This window comes from Oreochromis aureus, linkage group 3 (assembly GCF_013358895.1).
Source record: "Oreochromis aureus strain Israel breed Guangdong linkage group 3, ZZ_aureus, whole genome shotgun sequence".
Lineage (NCBI taxonomy): Eukaryota > Metazoa > Chordata > Actinopteri > Cichliformes > Cichlidae > Oreochromis > Oreochromis aureus.
This window is the reverse complement of record NC_052944.1, coordinates 130,578,586-130,599,118: the sequence shown is the minus strand read 5'-3', so window position 1 is coordinate 130,599,118 and position 20,533 is coordinate 130,578,586. Positions and strand designations below refer to the sequence as shown.

At 42.1% G+C, this 20,533-nt stretch overlaps 1 long non-coding RNA gene across 1 annotated transcript in view; it reads right to left on the bottom strand.

The window, feature by feature from the left end:
* The window catches only part of LOC120438098, a 40,025-nt gene extending 23,334 nt beyond the window's left edge, over window positions 1-16,691 (bottom strand). Inside the window, exon 1 of the long non-coding RNA XR_005611667.1 lies at window positions 16,570-16,691. This is a non-coding gene — a long non-coding RNA (uncharacterized LOC120438098). The remainder of the gene's footprint in view (window positions 1-16,569) is intronic.
* Window positions 16,692-20,533: the final 3,842 nt, after the last annotated feature.

Below are 20,533 nucleotides of genomic sequence, written 5' to 3'. Positions count from 1 at the left end.
AGCTGGTGGCTGGCACACAGAGGTGGCTCAGTGCTGGATAGGCAACTTCATGTTCCTTCAGCACTGGAGAGGGTCAGCATCACTCTGTACACACACTGACCACAGGTAGCTAGTGTTAAGATTCAAAAGTTAAGGAGGGATATACTGGAAATCCAAATAACAACACTGGTCTGGCCGGGTGAATACAGACGATAGGTTTTAATGAACACACGCAGTGTGGGGGAGATGTGACAGCATCAGATCCCCAGATCCCCGCCCAGCAATGACACAGCAATGCTTTTATATCAACGAGGTATGTTTAATGACGCCCTCTCTGCGTCAGTACATGCATCAGTTTCAAAACCACAAATGTTCTGTTGACAACTTTTAACATAGTTTAAGAAGAACATCGTCTCCGCGTTGAAACCAGGTGTCTTCCTGTTGTCCCCGGATGCTCGCTTATCTGTCTGGAACATCAGGCACACTTTCTGCACAAACTGTCACTTACGCAGGCACAATTTTGCAGTTGCAAGCAAAACATGATTAAACTCTTACCTAACTAAATGAGTCTATCTAATATGTGTGTGTGTGTGTCAGCCTCTGCTTGCACTTTGTTTCACCTTTCTGCTCCCCAGCTAGACCTTGTAACCTTTCCACTAGACAGAAGGCCAGCACGTCCACAACTGAAACTATGTGTGTGTATGTGTGTCTCATCCTTAAATGCTCTCTCATCTCACCCGTTGCACTTCTGACCTTTCACCAGAACAGAGGCTCATCCTTATATGTAATAACCTAACTGGAACTATATATGTAATATGTTGAGTAAATGTTTTAATCAAGAGCCTCTACTAAAAGCTTAATCCAAAGATATAGATACATAAAAGATAGTAAAGATTCATAACCTACTCAAAATTCTTGCACTCAGACTCTGCTTTCGGTTTCACTTCCTGCCCTGCACACTCTGCAAACCTGCAGTTTCTTGTGAAGACTTTTAGGCCCAGAGTATATTTTCAATTGCCTCTCTCTTTGTGAAAGCATTGCTGGTGGCTGTGCTCTGCTGAAAGAAGCTTGCCAGTGATCTCCTTTTTTAGCTGTGTGTCCCACTGCTGCTGCTTCTAGGTCTGCAGACTAAGGCACAGCTGGATCAGGCAGCTCAGACAAACATCTGCCCTGATATCTGAGCAGAGACTTTGCTTCCAAGATGAGTTGATGTTTTAGTGCATCTATTTTCTCACTTGGAATGTATTTGGCCCTGAACCATGGATCCACAAAAGAAGCAATGTCCAGCAGGTCACTGGTGGATGGATCTGCATATTTATTGTTGAGGTAATCCACAGTGGTGGTCCTGATGGATTTACACAGCTCACTGTCCTCCTCTCCAGGTGCCAGGAGACTAGCACAGGTGTGACATACCACAGGGTCACATACTCTTCTCCTGAAAGTGCAGCATGAAGTCCTGAAGGGCTTTCAGAGCTTTCTAAACTGCCTCCAGGACCTCTGTGTCCTGCCAAGTAGGCACAAGAGGTTTGGTTTTCATGAGGACAGAGAGGACTGTAGAAAGTGCTCTGTCCTGCTCCAGAAACCTCTCTATTATGAGCAGCATACAATACACATACAATAAACAATCATTTATATGTATCTGCTCTCTGGTGTGGTCTTCAGGAAAGCTGGTCTGGAGATGGGCAGGTTTCACTTTCCAGTCTTCCATCAAATGTATACACTCACACTCATGTATGGTTCGTCCTGCTGGACCACATATCGGTAGTCAGTGCGAAGTGAGACACTTTGTTGAGCTGGGCAACGAGACTCTCTCTAACTTCAGTATACATGTTTGAAAATACTTTTCTCACAAAGTATTTCCGACTATATAACATGGGTCAAGGGTTTTTAGCAGCTGTGTAAAGCCCTCTTGTTCCACAGTTGAGATGGGGACCATGTCTTTAGCGATATGACAGGCTGCTGCTTTAGTAATGTCAGCCCCACTTCTCACTATTTCTCTCATGAGGCACAGCATGAGTATATGAGTTCTGTCAGTTGGTTTGTTTGGGGACAGGAGTCTGGGAAGACTTCATGGTCTGGGATAAAGCATACAGTTTCACCCACTCTTCACACTGCACTTATGGTGGAAAAGATTAGCAGTGCTCAAACCTTTTGTTGGGACGCTTTATCCACATTCTCTACATCTCCAAAAGTTGAATCTGTTCATCTGGACGTAGCGTTTTGTGGGAGAAACGTTTCGTCACTCATCCAAGTGACTTCTTCAGTCTCAGCTGACTGCAGGTTTCCCCAAACCTTATAAACAGTACATTTGCATAATGACTGAAACCAGCCCACTGAAGGAACAATGGGCTGTGACGTCAGTTCCTTAATCATAATTATGCAAATTCCCATGACCATTGATCAACAATCACTGACCAAAACCCACTGATCAAAGAACACTGATCAATGGCCATGAGTACCATTCACAGAGAGTTGGGGAGTGGCTGCAATCACAGCGTTGTAAGATGGCGAAAGATGTACCCTTAGGCCCCCTCCTCGATTCAGAGATGGTCTTTCCCTCTTCACGTAAATGGCCTTCTTGACTCCGTGCTCAAACCAGCGTTCCTCCCTGTCCAGGATGTGTACATCCTCATCATTGAAAGAGTGTCCACTGGCCTGTAGGTGTAAATAGACTGCAGAGTCCTGGCCTGATGAGGTAGCTCTTCTGTGTTGTGCCATCCGCTTCGCTAGAGGTTGTTTGGTTTCCCGATGTATAAATCCTGGCAATCCTCCTGGCACTTAACAGCGTACACTATGTTACTCTGTTTGTGTCGGGGACCCGATCCTGGGGTGGACCAGTTTTTGGCGCAGCGTGTTTTGGGGTTTAAAAGCCACAGAGACCCGGTGTTTAGAAAAAATGCATCTCAACTGTTCCGATACTCCTGACACATACGGGATCACTACAGTGGGCTGGTTTCAGTCATTATGCAAATGTACTGTTTATAAGGTTTGGGGAAACCTGCAGTCAGCTGAGACTGAAGAAGTCACTTGGATGAGTGACGAAACGTTTCTCCCACAAAACGCTACGTCCAGATGAACAGATTCAACTTTTGGAGATTTACTTTCCTGGATGATTGAGAATGCATCAAGACACATTCTCTACAGAATAAATTATTGTGCTGCTCATCTGACACTTTGAATCCCAACCATCTCCCAATGACTGAGCCATTGGTTTTCTTTTTACCAACCAGCTCCTCATCCATTGATGCTGTGTCCATCCTTCACTGCCTGCAGGTGAAGGTGGGGGAGGGAGAGAGGCAGGGCAGGGTGATGTCATGTAGAGACAAATGTGGGCGAGAGAGAGGCAAAGTAGCAGCTCCACAAGTATAATTATAACACAGCACTGTCTATATCCATAGAGAGGATGTTGTTACATTTAGTATAGAAGTACTGGATATTTAAAAAAAAACACCTGGATATATGTCCCAGTCCCACTCTGTAGTGGTGATTCAAGATCCAGTAAATACATCATTACATGTACCAAGACCACCTCCTCCAAAGGATATTTGTGTGGCAGTTTTGGTCAGCAGCTCAGTGAGATTATTGTGTTCACGTCTTCACAAGCAAACCTCACCGAGGGGGAAAACCAACCAGAGTCCAATTTAAGCACACCGAACAATGCAGCTGCGAAGACACCCCTACAAAACATTTCTACGTGAAACTGAAAGGTCAGCATTTCTTTGAAACTGAAATTTCATCTGTCTTCACAGCAGAAAAACAACACAGGCAAAGCATCTAAAAAAAATGATCACTCAATGAAAACATAACCCACTGCATATACAGTGGCTTGCAAAAGTATTCAGCCCCCTTGAACTTTTCCACATTTTCTCACATTACAGCCACAAACATGAATCAATTTTATTGGAATACCATGTTGAAGACCAATACAAAGCGGTGTACATGTGAGAAGTGCAATGAAAATCATACATGATTCCAAACATTTTTTTACAAATAAATAACTGAAAAGTGGTGTGTGCATAATTATTCAGCCTCCTGAGTCAATACTTTGTAGAACCACATTTTGCTGCAATTCCAGCTGCCAGTCTTTTAGGGTCTGTCTCTACCAGCTTTGCACATCTACAGACTGAAATCTTTGCCCATTCTTCTTCGCAAAACAGCTCCAGCTCAGTCAGATTAGATGGACAGCGTTTGTAAACAGCAGTTTTCAGATCTTGCCACAGATTCTCGATTGGATTTAGATCTGGACTTTGACTGGGCCATTCTAACACATGGATATGTTTTGGTTGAAACCGTTCCATTGCTGCCCTGGCTTTATGTTTAGGGTCATTGTCCTGCTGGAAGGTGAGGCTCCGCCCCAGTCTCAAGTCTTTTGCAGACTCCAAGAGGTTTTCTTCAAAGATTGCCCTGTATTTGGCTCCATCCATCTTCCCATCAACTCTGACCAGCTTCCCTGTCCCTGCTGAAGAGAAGCACCCCCAGAGCATGATGCTGCCACAACCATATTTGACAGTGGGGATGGTGTGTTCAGACTGATGTGCAGTGTTAGTTTTCTGCCACACATAGCGTTTTGCATTTTGGCCAAAAAGTTCCATTTTGGTCTCATCTGACCAGAGCACCTTCTTCCACATGTTTGCTGTGTCCCCCACATGGCTTGTGGCAAACTGCAAACGGGGCTTCTTATGGTTTTCTTTTAACAATGGCTTTCTTCTTGCCACTCTTCCATAAAGGCCAGCTTTGTGCAGTACACAACTAATAGTTGTCCTATGGACAGATTCCCCCACCTGAGCTGTAGATCTCTGCAGCTCGTCCAGAGTCACCATGGGCCTCTTGGCTGCATTTCTGATCAGCGCTCTCCTTGTTCGGCCTGTGAGTTTAGGTGGACGGTCTTGTCTTGGTAGGTTTACAGTTGTGCCATACTCCTTTCATTTCTGAATGATCGCTTGAACAGTGCTCCGTGGGATGTTCAAGGCTTGGGAAATCTTTTTGTAGCCTAAACCTGCTTTAAATTTCTCAATAACTTTATCCCTGACCTGTCTGGTGTGTTCTTTGGACTTCATGGTGTTGTTGCTCCCAATATTCTCTTAGACAACCTCTGAGGCCGTCACAGAGCAGCTGTATTTGTACTGACATTAGATTACACACAGGCGCACTCTATTTAGTCATTAGCACTCATCAGGCAATGTCTGTGGGCAACTGACTGCACTCAGACCAAAGGGAGCTGAATAATTACGCACACCCCACTTTGCAGTTATTTATTTGTAAAAAATGTTTGGAATCATGCATGATTTTCGTTCCACTTCTCACATGTACACCACTTTGTGTTGGTCTTTCACGTGGAATTCCAATAACATTGATTCATGGTTGTGGCTGTAATGTGACAAAATGTGGGAAGGTTCAAGGGGGCCGAATACTTTTGCAAGCCACTTTATGCTGCGATATTCACTGAGCAACCGATGACATTGTGTACTTTACTTAAATATATGGACTATTCTTCACTGAAAATCAAACATGAATAAGGTGGTTATGAAAATGAAGTTATTAAGAATGTTATATGTGACGTGTTAATGAAGAATATGTGTCTACATTACTGATCATTCCACTGTTGGATTTCCTCTCATATAGAACAAAAACAGACAAATGTTCAGTGAAGAGTTCACAGTTGGATTGTTTTGTGTCTGCAGTCTGTCAGGCTGTCTGATCACAGAGGAAGGCTGTACTTCTCTGGCCTCAGCTCTGAGCTCCAACCCCTCCCATCTGAGACAGCTGGACCTGAGCTACAATCATCCAGGAGACTCAGGAAGGAAGCTGCTGTCGGCTGGACTGAAGGATTCAGGCTGGAGACTGGACACTCTCAGGTATGAAGGGAATGCCTGAAGAGGAGAAAGAGCTGGAAACATTTCCTGTGTCCTTCAATCCCTTACTGTTCCTGTCATGCAGATGTGACATGAACATTCAGGCGTGGAGCAACATTGTTCATTTGCTCACAATAAAATCACTCGTCTACTAGCAGAAGAGCAAGGGTTCTCCAAGGAGAACTTCTCTGGGAACAATAAAAGTGGTCCCCATTTATTTCCCATTTGGTTAGATCTCTGTTTAACTGTGCAGTCATTTTGGAAAGAATTCTCCCTTAGACTCTAAGTAGATGGATGAAAGATAAAAGTTCTATCATTAGAACTTTTGCAAACACAGCTCATTTGTTGTTGTATACATTTATACATGTATACATGCAAGTGTTTCAGGTGGGAGGAGTATGCGGCCCTTGAGGACCGTTAAGGCTGTGTATTTTAAGGCTGCAGACCCTGAATTGGGATACAGCCCATGTGTGCATGCTGACTGTGCTGCTCTGACCCCCCTCCTCCTTTCAGGGTGGAGCCTGCTGGAGTCCGATGGTTGAGACCAGGTCTGAGGAAGTGTAAGTGTGTTTTTAATGGGATTCATGAAGGAGGAGAGATTTTGCAGGTCTTTCCTCCCCCACTGCTGTCAGACTCCACAACAAAGACTTCAACCGATCAAACACACACAAACCCACACATGTGCAATAAGATTGCCATTGCAATTTGCTAAGTGCAATTTTTGTTCTGACAAAGTTGTACTTTTATATTTTCTTATTCAGTTGTATATAGCATTTGTATTCTATTTTATTCTACTGTATATATATTCTTCTGTTTTATTCTATTGTACATAGTATTTTATTTTATTCTTTTCCAGTATCTTCTAATTTCTGCTACACAACTTTGCACTTTTGCTGTAACGAAAGAAATTTCCCACCTCTTGGACTGATAAATGATAATTGGTAAAATGGCCTGTATTTGTATAGCGCTTTACTAGTCCCTAAGGACCCCAAAGCGCTTTACACACCCAGTCATGCATAATAAAGGTCATTTTATCTTTTCTTATGAAAACAAAGCAGCACACATTCATCCATCTTCAAACTGTCACATCACTCATTCACATCTCTGATGTCAGGAGTCGTCATCAAAGTGTCAATCAATGAACAGATGATGGATCAATAACTGCAGCTGGATTGTGTTTGTTCTCTCCATCAGATTCCTGTCAACTCACAATCGACACAAACACAGTAAACAAATGGCTCAAACTGTCTGACAACAACAGGAAGGTGACACATGTGGAGGAGGTTCAGTCATATCCTGATCATCGAGACAGATTTGATGATTATCAGCTGCTGTGTAGAAATGGTATGACTGGTCACTGTTACTGGGAGGTCGAGTGGAGAGGGGAGATTTATATATCAGTGAGTTACAAAAGAATCGGAAGGAAAGGAGGCAGTAAAGACTGTGTGTTTGGACACAATGATCAGTCCTGGAGCCTGTTCTGCTTTGATGAGGGTCCTCATTCTGTCTGGCACAATAACAGAGAGACACCCATCTCCTCCTCCTCTGTCTCTAACAGAGTAGCAGTGTATGTGGACTGTCCTGCTGGCACTCTGTCCTTCTACAGAGTCTCCTCTGACACTCTGATCCACCTCCACACCTTCAACACCACATTCACTCAAACTCTTTATCCTGGGTTTACAGTCTTTTATCATCCTCATGTTTCTTCACTGTCCCTGTGCTGAGTGGAGTGTAAAGAGTGTCTCCTGTTAGAGAAACATTTTGACTGTTGAACAGATAGTTCAGTCTGTACATGTCTGTCTCTTTCACTCACAAACATGTTTTCACATTCATGGATTCAATCAGTTGATGTTTGAAACTGTTCTAAATGATTCCTTGTAAACTTCTTCCTCTTCAGTCCTTTAAAGATGGAAGCTCCCATTATTCCAGGATTCCACATGTTGTGCTTCACAGTGAATATCAGTATGTTGTGTTTCTCTGAAGCTCAGTTCACAAACAGCTCCTCTGCATTTTCAACAAGTCTGAGATCATTAAAATGAATTCAAATGTTTGATTTCTCTTTCTTAATGGGTCATATATCAGTCATATATCCACAAACACAACAAGCTGAAAGTCAGTGATGCTGCTCGGTTTGCAGTCCTGAATATCACGACACAAGCAGGACTCACTGCACTGTTAATGTTAGCTATGTTATATTGCTGCCTCTGTTCGGTCGTGTCGAGCCAAACGGACTTTAACGTGTGTTTGAACGAGCTGACGGTTCACTCGTTAAGCTGAAAGAAAGATGCTTTAATCACAGGAGTCACACATGTGTCCACTGAACCATCTGGGACTCTTCTTGTTTAGCACTCGTAAAAACACAAATGGGATGTTTCCAAACTCTCCACATGCTCTTACTGTTTCACTCATTGTTGGAAGCTCATCGTTTGAAAATGTTTCAGCTATGTAAGCTGAAAATATTGTCTCATTATTTTTGAATGCAGTTCTAAGCATATTATGATTGTATTGAGGGATCATAATGCATGTTGCTTATCTAATAAACAGCCAGTGTTGGGCAAGTTACTTTGAAAAAGTAATTGATTATAGATACTAGTTACTTCTTCAAAAAAGTAACTGACTTTGGTAACTGACTTACAAGATTCTAAAAGTAATTAATTACTTGAAAAGTAACTATTGCGTTACTTAAAAAAAAGTTTAACCCTCTGGGGTCCAGGGTACCCAAATGACATTGTAACAATGACATTGTAAATGGTGTTTTGTTTCAGAAAAAAGGGGGAAGTAGAGACGTGCTCATGTATGTCAGCATAAAACTGGGCCCAACAGAAGCGAGACATCCAACATGTACGCAACACGCTGCAGGGGTTGCCAAAATCATTCAGAAAACAGCACACATAGTGAGGGAACACCCACTAAAAGTGCTCACCACACATAGTGTAGTGGCTTATGTGAATTCACAAGCGTTCACGATGACCCCCCTGAAACAACAGAGGTTGAGCAAAATTTTAGACGCACCTAATTTGACATTCACACATGAAGGAATTAACATGGCAGATTTAATGGGGTCAGGGGAACCACATGACTGTGTTAAAAGAGCCCAGGTGGAAGAGAAAATCAGAGAGGATCTGAAGGCAGAACCCATAGCAGGAGCAGAGGAGTGGTTCACAGATGGATGTTGCCACAGAGATGAAGAGGGACTGAAAGCAGGCTATGCTGTAGTCCGTAGGGCAGGCAAAGAACATCAGGTAGTAGAAGCAGGAAGGATTGAGGGACAGCAGTCAGCCCAGAGAGCTGAAGTGATAGCCCTGATTCGAGCTCTGAGGTTGGCCAAGAATATGAAAGTGAACATTTATACAGACTCAGCATATGCGTTTGGAGCTGCGCATGTGGAACTGGCTCAGTGGAAAAGAGCCCTAAACCCAATAACTGGCTCGGCCACCCTTTGCAGCAAGAATTGCAGTCAAGTGTTTCTGATAACTTCCAATGAGTCCTTCACATTGCTGTGGGGGGATTTTTGCCAATTCATCTTTGCAGAATTGTTTTATAGTAGGGTGAAAATGTTTTGATTTCCAAAAAAGAGGACACTTAGGTCAGTCATGAAGAACTTGCTTAAAGAAACATATTTAACATATTTAAAGGATGCCTTCTCTGTGAGGGTAAATGAATTATGAAATAAAATATGTCATATAGGCTTTTACAAGCCAACGAGTGCAAAAAAACAAAAAAACAAAAAAAAAAACCAAGCTTAAAAACCTCTGGAATTAAATAATGGTACAGAAATAATGCCTCATCTGCATAAGAAAAATTACCAGTACTGGGCCGGTATGAGGGCTGGACTGGGACAAAAAAAAACTGCCTGGGCATTTGGACTAGAGACTGGCACACTAGGTATTATAGGAAAAGCCATAAAGCATTTGAATGAAAACAAAAGCTGTTGTGACAGTGATGTACACTGTCTTGTTGGTATGTGTGTGATTTCTATACATTGTACATCAGATTAAAACTTTCGTTGTAAGATTCAGATAATTATTTATTAAAAACTAAACATTTTAAATGAGAATAAGAAAGAAAAGTATTTCTTTGTGCCCCCTTTTCCCTGTTAATGCCCTACCTGGCCCCCCTGGCAAAACTTTGCTAGACCCGCCCCTGCACGTTTACCAGCTGTCAGCTACATAGAAAAGGATCCTGGTGTTATTTGTCTCTCAGAAACAGTTCACAACTTCTCTTCAACTCATTCATACCATCTTAAATGTAAACGTATTTCTCCATCACCTGTTCAGCTCTGATGATTCAGTAAGGACATCTCCTGGTTTCATCTTCATGTTTCCTTCTCACCACATATCCAAACCGACATCATATCACTATCAGTAACATCATAGCACCTGCCAAGCTGTATAGAAACTCGGTCATGCTAGCTAGTACGCAGTACGAATTATTGTAACTGACTGAAAATGTCAGCACAACGAAAGTCATCCATCTACCCATCCATCCATCTTCATCCGCTTTATCCGAGGCCGGCTCGCGGGGGCAGCAGCCTAAGCAGAGAAGCCCAGACCTCCCTCTCCCCAGCCACCTCCTCCAGCTTATCCGGGGGGGACACCAAGGCGTTCCCAGGCCAGCCGAGAGACATAATCTCTCCAGCGTGTCCTGGGTCTGCCCCGGGGCCTCCTCCCGGTGGGACATGCCCGGAACACCTCACCCAGGAGGAGCCCAGGAGGCATCCTTGTCAGATGCCCGAACCACCTCAGCTGGCTCCTTTCAATGTGGAGGAGCAGCGGCTCTACTCTGAGCCCGTCCCGGATGGCCAAACTTTTCACCCTATCTCTAAGGGAGAGTCCAGCCACCCTTCGGAGGAAGCTCATTTCTGCTGCTTGTATCCGCGATCTCGTTCTTTCGGTCACTACCCACAGCTCGTGGCCATAGGTGAGGGTAGGACGTAGATCGACCGGTAAATTGAGAGCTCGCTTTTACACTCAGCTCCCTCTTCCCCACGACGGACCGGTGCTGCGTCCGCATCACTGCAGCTGCAGCCCCAATCCGTCTGTCAATCTCCGGCTCCCTTCTCCCATCACTCGCGAACAAGACCCCGAGATACTTGAACTCCTCCACTTGGGGCAGGAACTAATCCCCGAGCCCGAGTGGGCACTCCACCCACTTCCGGCTGAGAACCATGGCGTCAGATTTGGAGGTGCTGATCCTCATTCCCACTGCCTCACACTCGGCTGCGAACCGCTCCACTGCGAGCAGGAGGCCTTCACCCAATGAAGCCAACAGAACCACACCATCCACAAAAAGCAGAGATGAGATTCTGAGGGCACAGAAGTGAAAGCCCTCCGCCACTTGGCTGCGCCTAGAAATCCTGTCCATAAAAGTTATGAACAGAACCGGTAACAAAGGGCAGCCCTGTCGGAGCCCATCACCCACCGGGAACGAGTCCGACTTATTGCCGGCAATGCGAACCAAGCTCCTGCAACGGTTGTATAGGGATCGAATTGCCCGTAGTACACCCCGAGGGACATGGTCAAATGCCTTCTCCAAGTCCACAAAACACATGTAGACTGGTTGGGCAAACTCCTGCGGGAGGATGGGCCCATGTCTCCTCTTCGGGCTGTGCCCGGCCGGGCCCCATGGACTAAGGACCGGCCCTCGGGCACCCTCCCCGGTCCTGGCTCCAGGGCGGGGCCCCGGTAACCCTATCCCAGGCAGGGTCAACTGTTCCCTCGATGTTCTCTTCATGAGGGTCTTCTGAATCGCTCTTTGTCTGGTCCCTCACCCAGGACCAATTTGCCATGGGAGACCCTACCAGGGGGCAATAGCCCCCAGACAACATAGCCCCTGGGATCCCTGGGACACACAAACCCCTCCACCACGATAAGGTAGCGATTCACGGAGAGCATAACGAAAATCAACTACACCTAAACTTGGTTTATATCTGACCCAGATAGACTGTAGGTCATATCTTCCTACCTGAAGTTCAGTTCACCTGTCACTTGGACCGGCGGTCGCCTTGGGTCTCTCCTTCTCCTGCCTCCCCCTTTCCCTCATCCACCTGATGGCCTCAGTGGAAGCTCAGCCATAGACACCACCAAACAACTGAGTTAATTTTACATTGGCCAGCATCTGGCTAATCCACCACCTTTCACTGTTTATACCGTTACAAAAACAACATCAACAACAAAACCAAAAAAACGAAAAATCACCCGACAACGAAATGGCTACAAAAAAAGAAAAAAAAAGAAAAATTGATGCTCCCCCTTAGGTTGCCTGTGGCAATGCTGTACAGAGAACAGTCCCTCAACTGGAAGGCTGAGTTGCTTGTTCTGAGCAGCTCCATCACTGGAGCGTCATCAGGACGCTTCAACACAGAGCGAACACCATCCCCTCTGACACAGTGGCCAGGGAAGCAGAAGAACATCACATCAAGAAGGCCCTGAGTAAATGTGGTTATCCCAGCTGGACTTTTGTCAAAGCTGGAAAGGCACCTAAAGAAAGCTCCAGCCGATCCAGGAGAGAAGGACAACCGCTGCCCAAGCGAAAACCTGTAGTGTTCCCATATGTGTCAGGAGTATCTGAGCACACACACACACAACACATTTTTTCTAAACACCGTGTCTCTGTGGCTCAAGGAGGCCATTTACATGAAAAGGGAAAGACCGTCTCTGAATTGAGGACGGGGTCCTAAGAGTACATCTGTCACCCTCTTACAATGCTGTGATTGCAGCCATTCCCAAACTCTCTGTGAATGGTACTCATGGACACTGATTTGTGGGCTGTGATCAATGATCATCACAATTTGCATATTAATGATCATAAACTGACCTTACAGCCCATTGTTCATTCAGTGGGTCAGTTATTATACAAATGTTCTAAGGTTGAAACCTGCCTTCAGCTGAGACTGAGGGAGTCACCTGATGATGATGAAATGTTTCTCCCACTGAAAACATCCAGATGAACAGAATCAACGTTTTGGGATTTACTTACCTGGATAACTAAGCATGCATCAAGAGTCATCCAAGGTTTTTGGTTAGGACAAACCTGGATGGTTTTGGTCAGTGTCATTTTCTACACAACACTTAACATAGAAAAGGACAGACAGAGTGAAGGTCTCCAGGTTCTGCAGTTTAAAGATAGACCAGTCTGTTCAAACAGTCCTGTAGCTAGAGTAGAGCATCATTTTGGTAACTTTTAATGATGATTGGAGAGGTATGTTTCCTGAGAGGGTGTAGGCAGGGATGAGGAGCAGAGTGTCACGGCGGGGTGCCGTGAGGTAGACCCAGGTGCAGACACGGTGGAGACAAAATGTAGTTTCAAAAATAAAGCGAGCCTTTATTGGCTGATGCAGAAGAAAAACAAGCAACCAGGGAAACTAAGGAGGCTATGAACGCTGTGTTACAAAAGGGCTGAGACACTTAGTGAAAACTATGACAAACTATGAACACGGAGTAAACTAGAAAACACAGAGAAACAACGGAGTAAACCTATGAAAACTGTGGTGGGTTTAACAGACGATCCGACACTGACTGAGGGGAACACACAGACTAAATACACATGAAGAATAATCAAGGGGAGTCGGATCACATGGGAAACACGGCTGACAACAATTAACATAATGACAGGACACGTGAAACTAAATACAATAAACACAACACACCAAGCTCTTTCAAAATAAAACAGGAAACATAAGAAGACACGGCCATGACTTGAATCTTACAACCAAGGAAAACTTAGACACAAAACAGGGCAGAATGAAACTAAATAAGCTGAAATGAAGACTAGACTAAAAAGAATAACAAAACACCAAAAAACTCAACATACTGGGTCGCATGACCCAGGGCCATGACACAGAGAGAGGCGATGAATGAATTAAAACTGTCAGTGGCTTTTAGTTGTTTTCCATGTTTCAAATCTATGTGTGGAGTGTGTGTAAACCAGAAAACAGTGTGTGGCTATTTACATTTATTTTATTCACCTAATGGTTTTAGTTTTACAGAGCAACTAGGGTATACCAGTTTCTCTTACTGCTTTTATTCCTTCCTCACTGTTGAAATACACACACAGATACAAACGGACCATTTCCAATATTTATCAGTAGGGATGTAATTGTATTCATTAACTCCTTGATACTTGATGCCCAAACTCTGTAAACTCTGTTTACCATGCTTGTAAGTAAAAACAAACATGCAACACAAATTTGAAGAAACAGCACTACCCCCTGCCCCTAAGACCCAAACACACACCTCACCCCAAAAAATCTTTTTCAACCGTCCTGTATTCACCATTAAAATCTTCACAGGGAAAAAGGCTAGTGGGAGTCCGTCATTACACTGTTTGGGAAGAAAAGCAAACTTTGTAGCTGCACCGTCCACCCATCTACTAAGAAAAATTTGCAGTAAGCTCCAGAAGTACTTTTAAAATATGCAGATGAACTGTTATTTTATATTTCGGCTATAAGTTAGGCTGGGCAGAGAATTATTATTAATCACAATCCAATTCAGATTCTAATAACATCATAACATCTTGTTTTCACCAGTAAGAAACTTCAGGTGAAAGAGACAAACTAACTCATTCACTCGTTCACATTTAACATGAACACACACTTCATCCAAATCTGCCTCATGCAGGAGATAACTCTCTTGCCTCCTAATGTCAGAAAGCTTTTCATGCTATATTGTTATTTGTTAATAGACTTGATAAATATATGGAGAAGCATAATCTCCTAAGTGATAACCAATATGGCTTTAGAGTGAAAAGGTCCACTTCGATGGCAGTGATGGAACTTGTAGAAGGGATATTTAATGCTATAGATAATAAGGAATATACTGTTGGTGTTTTTATAGACCTACAAAAGGCGTTTGATACAATTGATCATTCTATATTAATGAATAAACTAGAGAGATATGGCATAAGAGGGATCGCATATAAGTGGATGAAAAGTTACCTGGATGACAGATATCAATATGTCGAAATCAATAATGTAAAATCTAAGCAGTTGAAGGTAACTTGTGGTGTTCCTCAGGGCTCTGTGCTGGGCCCTAAATTATTCATATTATATATAAATGACATATGTAGTGTTTCCAACCTGTTAAAATGTGTATTGTTTGCTGATGATACCAAAAATAATCAATTTTGTTTTCTTGCTTCACTGAGTGAATGGGTTAAATGCAGAGAGGAATTTCCCCACGGGTATCAATAAAGTACACTTTCTTTCTTTCTTTCTTTCTTTCTTTATATTTAATGATAACTTATTTACATCAAACCAGTTTTTTAATATATTTTACTCCTTTTCCACTGTAGTCAGAAGCTGTTCTAGGTTTTTACCTGAGCAATACAGAGTGACACTAGACAAATGAAAAATGTATCTAAAATCAGGGTTAATGAAATTGAAATTGAAAGAGTGTACGGAAATAAACTTGGAGTGATAAGTGATGATAAGCTGAGTTGGAAGTCTCATATAAACCACGTGAAAACAAAAATGTCAAAAACCATTGCTATTCTCTATAAAACAAAGCATGTCCTGAAAAAGAAATCATTATACACACTTTATTGTACTCTGTTGCTTCCATATATGACTTATTGTCTGCAGATATGGGGTAATGCATATAAAACAAATACTCTTCCTATTTTCAAGTTACAAAAAAGAGCTATAAGAATTATAAATCAATCAAACTATATAGAACCAACTAACATTTTGTTTATTAATCTGAAAACCCTGAAATTTTATGATTTATTTGAATATAAAATGGCACAGATAATGTATAAAGCACAAAATAACTTGCTTTGCCGCAGTACTCAGAAGCTGTTTAAAGTCAGAGAGAGTCAATATGACTTAAGGGGAACAGATGTCTTTAAAAAAAACAAGATAAGGACAAACATGAAGCAGAGATGTGTTTCTCTTAGAGGAGTTAACCTGATATGATATATGATATGATATGATTATGATAGTGATTTAAAAAGATGTAGTTCATTTTCCTTGTTTAAAAACATGTTTAAAAATAGAGTATTAGAAAAATATATAAATCAAGAATGAAAAGAGCAAAAATAATAATATTGAAACTCTTGATTGTTTTGCTTTGATGTAGTTACTTATCTAAGGTGGAAAGTTTTTTTTTTGTTTGTTTGTTTGTTTTTGCTTTGCTTTGTTTTATTCTTTGCTTCGAGCCCTGTGTACAGGAGCTGCATGCAAAAAGATCTTTTGTTAAAAGGGTTGGCGTAATAAGCAAATGCTTCAGCCAATACCTTTTGATTAGCCTTGTCTTGTGCTTTCTTGCTTTGTGGTAATCATTATTCTGTATTCACTGAGATATCTGAATGCTAATCAATCAAATCAAATCAAATCAAAATGCTGACAGAGTAAAAGGTATTTTATGCCTCAGTTTAGATTGCATGTATACCTTATTTTGACAATACTATTATGATTTTTTTTTTTGTATTTAACATGTGCCCTTAAAATAACTTTACTACAATGAAAGTGTTTATTATTTGATAGATATTGTATGAAGGTAAACTATGAAAACATTTCAGTTTCTAAATTAAAACCAACGATAAGTTCATTTTGAAAGACCTGTATTTTTTCTCTTGAACATTTATCGTTGCCCATTAATAAATTAGTGAAGTTAAACAGGTGATGATCTTTATTTATTTTTATCCAAAATGAATCTGAAATCCAATGGTACTATAATAGTGTGTTCGACGCAAGTGTGTTTAAACACTAAATGATGATAAAAGTTTTAAATTTACTCACCAACTATAACACAGTCACTGTCCATGTTTGTTTGTCTCAGGCAGGTGATCTGTTGTTATGCTGATGTTCTGCTGCTGAATGCATTCATTTCCACCACTGCTCTCTCTGTTATAAGTTCCTTCTAGTCTCCTCCCTTTGAGCATGTCATCTCTTTATAGAGCTGAGCCCTGTCACACATAGAGATCATGAGGAAAAGAAATTACAGATTAGTTCAGATATGTTTATGTCAGAGGTGTGTCTACTTGTTGTCCCATCTATGGAAGGGACAACTGCTCTATCTGCTGTTGACAAACTGTACCTGCAGTCAGTGGTAACAGGAAGGAATGTTGATCATTCTCAAAGTAATAGATAATTTGCTTCAGTGCTTGTGTTGTTTGTTCAGTACAGAAGTACTTTTCTCCTGCTATCAGATTCTTTAATTCTGTCACAGTCCTGGGTCAGTGACCCAGTGTTTTGTGTATCGTTATTTCAATTTGTTATTTCTAGTGTTTAATATAAAAGTTTAGTTCAGTGCCTTTGAGTTCAGTCAGGTTCTTGCCTCTTTCTGTCCTTCTGTCGAGTCAAATATTCGAAATCTTGGAGCAATATTTGATTCTTATGTGGGTGTTGACTCACATGTAAAGTCTTTGTCTCGTTCCTGTTTCTTTCATTTAAGGAAATTTTTTTTTTTTTTTTTTTTTTTTTGCCTATCCCGTTTGGATCTTTTGCCATTAGAATTATTGTCTAATTTATTTAATTTCATTTAAGGAACATCTCTAAACTCCGACATATGGTTTCCTCTGCTGAATTCGAAAAAAAACTGTTCTTGCATTTGTGTAGATTATTGTAATGCCCTGTTTACCAGCTTGGACAAATCATCTCTTTCTGGCCTCCAACCTATACAAAATGCAGCGGCGAGGCTACAAACACCTTCTAGCAAGCAGGCTCACATTACCCCTATTTTATATTCTTTAGAATTCATTTTAAATCCTTTTTTTTAACATACAGAGCACTAAATGGCAAGGCCCCACATTATTTATCCCAGCTTCTTACAAAACACACGGCTGCTCGTTGTCTCCACTAAGAGACTGTTTGTTGGTTATTCCCCGAAGATGACTGAAGACCAAAGGAGGCGGAGCCTTTCAGTCTGCGGAACAGTCTACCACCACAACTAAAACAATGTGGATTCTTTTAAAAAGCAATTAAAAACTTTTCTGTTTAAACAAGCCTTCTGTGGATCAACGCTCTTGAATTGTTGAATTCATTCAACCAACTGTCACGATCCTGGGTCGTTTGACCCAGCGTTTTAAGTTTTAGTTTATTTTTGATGTTTATGATTTATGTTTAAGTTCATTAGGTTATCTAAGTTCATTTGTTTATTAGATTCCCCTTCTGTTTTCAACTCTTGTTAAGTCTCCCTTGTCCTTCATGTGTTTCATGTCTGTGTTTCTTATGTTGTCAAGTTCATGTAGTCATGTCTGCGTTTCATTATATGTCCTATTTTATTTTGAAAGAGGTCCTGTGTTCCTGTGTTTTGTTTTATTCTTCTGCTGTGGCGTCGTTATGTTCATGTTGTGTCTACTGTGACTTTCTGTCCCATGTTTCAGGTCCCTATGTTCTGTCTCCCCAGTCTGTTAAGTTTACATGACTTGAGTTCAGTCAGTGTGTTTCCTGTTTTACTTTAGTAAGTAAGTAAGTAAAATTTATTTATACAGCCAGTAGCGGTTTTTGATACGGGCGACACGGGCGGTTGCCCGGGGCGGCATCGCAGGCATCGGCAAAAAAAAAAGAAAAAAAGAAATGCTCGTACTAATGCTGCCCCGACGTCAGCCAGCGCATATTAGGAATGGCATAGGCACCGATCGGTTTTCTATCGCCCCTTTGTTGGGAGTAAGGGAGCCCTCCATCTGCGAGATGCGCCTGCTGCTAGCGGCACAGGGTGGAGAGGGCGGGGCGGCGGGGGATTCTCTGGTGGCTGGAGCAGCATCTAATAGCCAATTCGCAAAATAAAACAAAATAAAAACAAAACAACAAACACGAAAACACCAGACATTATGATACAGACTTACAATTTGCACCGATGTTTTTTCGAAATTCTATACACGAAAAGTGAGTGCGAGAGCCCTCGGTGCGCCTGCACGCTGCTGAAGTCAAAGTAAACTTTATTGTCATCTCCGCTACATACAGTCCAGTATATAGAGAGATGAGACGACAAGGCTCCAGTTACAGCAGTGCAAGTAAACAAACAATATATATAAGAAGAGTAAGAAAATAAATATACACTTTAGGACCAGGGGTAAAGGGATCAATAACAATTTAAAATTTACAGTTTGATGATTTAAAGTCTCACACACAACCCGTCGAAAGGGGAGGGGGGCCCTGCTGCTTCCAAATAGAGCACATTTCATTCACAATGTTGTAAATCCAAGTCCATTATGTATTCATGATATGAATCCTGGGTTGTGCGAAATCCCAGAAATACACCTTAGACAAAGCGAATCTGTGAACTAAGGTGTAGGTCTATTAGGTTATGTTGTGGCGATCCCCGGGTTGGGGGCTGGGTGTTCATACTGGAGTGCAAAATTAAAGCCGATGGAAGATGGACAAGAAAAGTTCAAAGCCATCAGGTGCTCAGTTTAGAAAAAAAGAGAAAAGAAGAGGAGGAAAAATGAGCAAGAGATACAGGTAAGCAGATGTGTCATTGGATCATGGCAGGTCATCCTGAAACAATCAGAATCAGAATACTTTATTAATCCCTAAGGAAATTATGTGGGTTACAGTTGCTCCAAGAGGAAATGGTAAAAACATTTCCATAACAGACTAAACTCCAAACAATACATTATGTTACAGATTTTAATATTAATTATTCATTGTCAGCTGTTGATTAGTCCTGTTCTCATTGTATGACAAATTATGATGGCTGTTTGGTAGCCTTTTGCATACTATGCATACTCTCTCTGTCTTCATATGTGTGTGTGTGTGTGTGTGTGTGTGTGTGTGTGTGTGTGTTTCTCTGGTAAAGTGGTTCTGACAACAGTTTTATCCTTCATATGTTTTATGTGTGTGTGTGTGTGTGTGTGGCGGGGGGGCAGAGGGAGTGTGTTCGCCCAGGGAGCCAAGTAGGCTAGGACCGCCACTGTATATAGCTATTTTCACAACCGAGGTGCCACAGTCCAAAAGGGCCGATCACCACGAGTTTTAAAACGAGTGCACGGTACCACCAGCAGTCTCTGATCTAATGACCTTCTTTTGTCTCCCCAGGCATTTTCAAACAGGTGCTCAAGGAGGCCCTGTCACCTTGTCAGTTGCCTGAGTGGTGTACACTGATACAGTATGTTGATGACCTGGTCATTGCAGCCCCGTCGGCAGCGGCCTGTACAGAAGCATCGCTTGTAGTGCTGAAAAGACTGGCAGAATTTGGCTTGAAAGTAAGTAAAGAAAAACTGTAGTTTGTCTTACCAGGAGTAACATTTCTGGGCAATGTAATTGAACACAAATAAGTGGGATTACTGAGCACACACAGAGACCAAATTCTAACACACTCTAAGCCAAGAATGGTGAAGGAACCCTTTTCTTTTCTTGGGTTGATGGGTTACAGCAGACAGTTCATTCCGAACTATGCGGGCAAAACGGCCCAATTGCGGGACCTAATCAAAAATGGGTGTTCGAAATCTTAAGAGTGAACTGCCCTGGACGTCCGCAACAGAAACGGCGTTCATTTCACTAAAATAAGAACTGTTAAGAGCCACTGACCTGGCCACACCTAATTATAACGAACCTATCTACTTATATGTTTCTGAAACACACGGAATTGTAAATGGTGTGTTGTTTCAGAAAAAAGGGGGTGGGAGTACAGTACTCATGTATGTCAGCATAAGACTGAATTCAGACACAACACGCAGCTTGGGTAGCAAAAATAATCCATAAAACAGCACACATAGTGAGAGAACATCCACTAAAAGTGCTGAACACACACAGTGTAGTG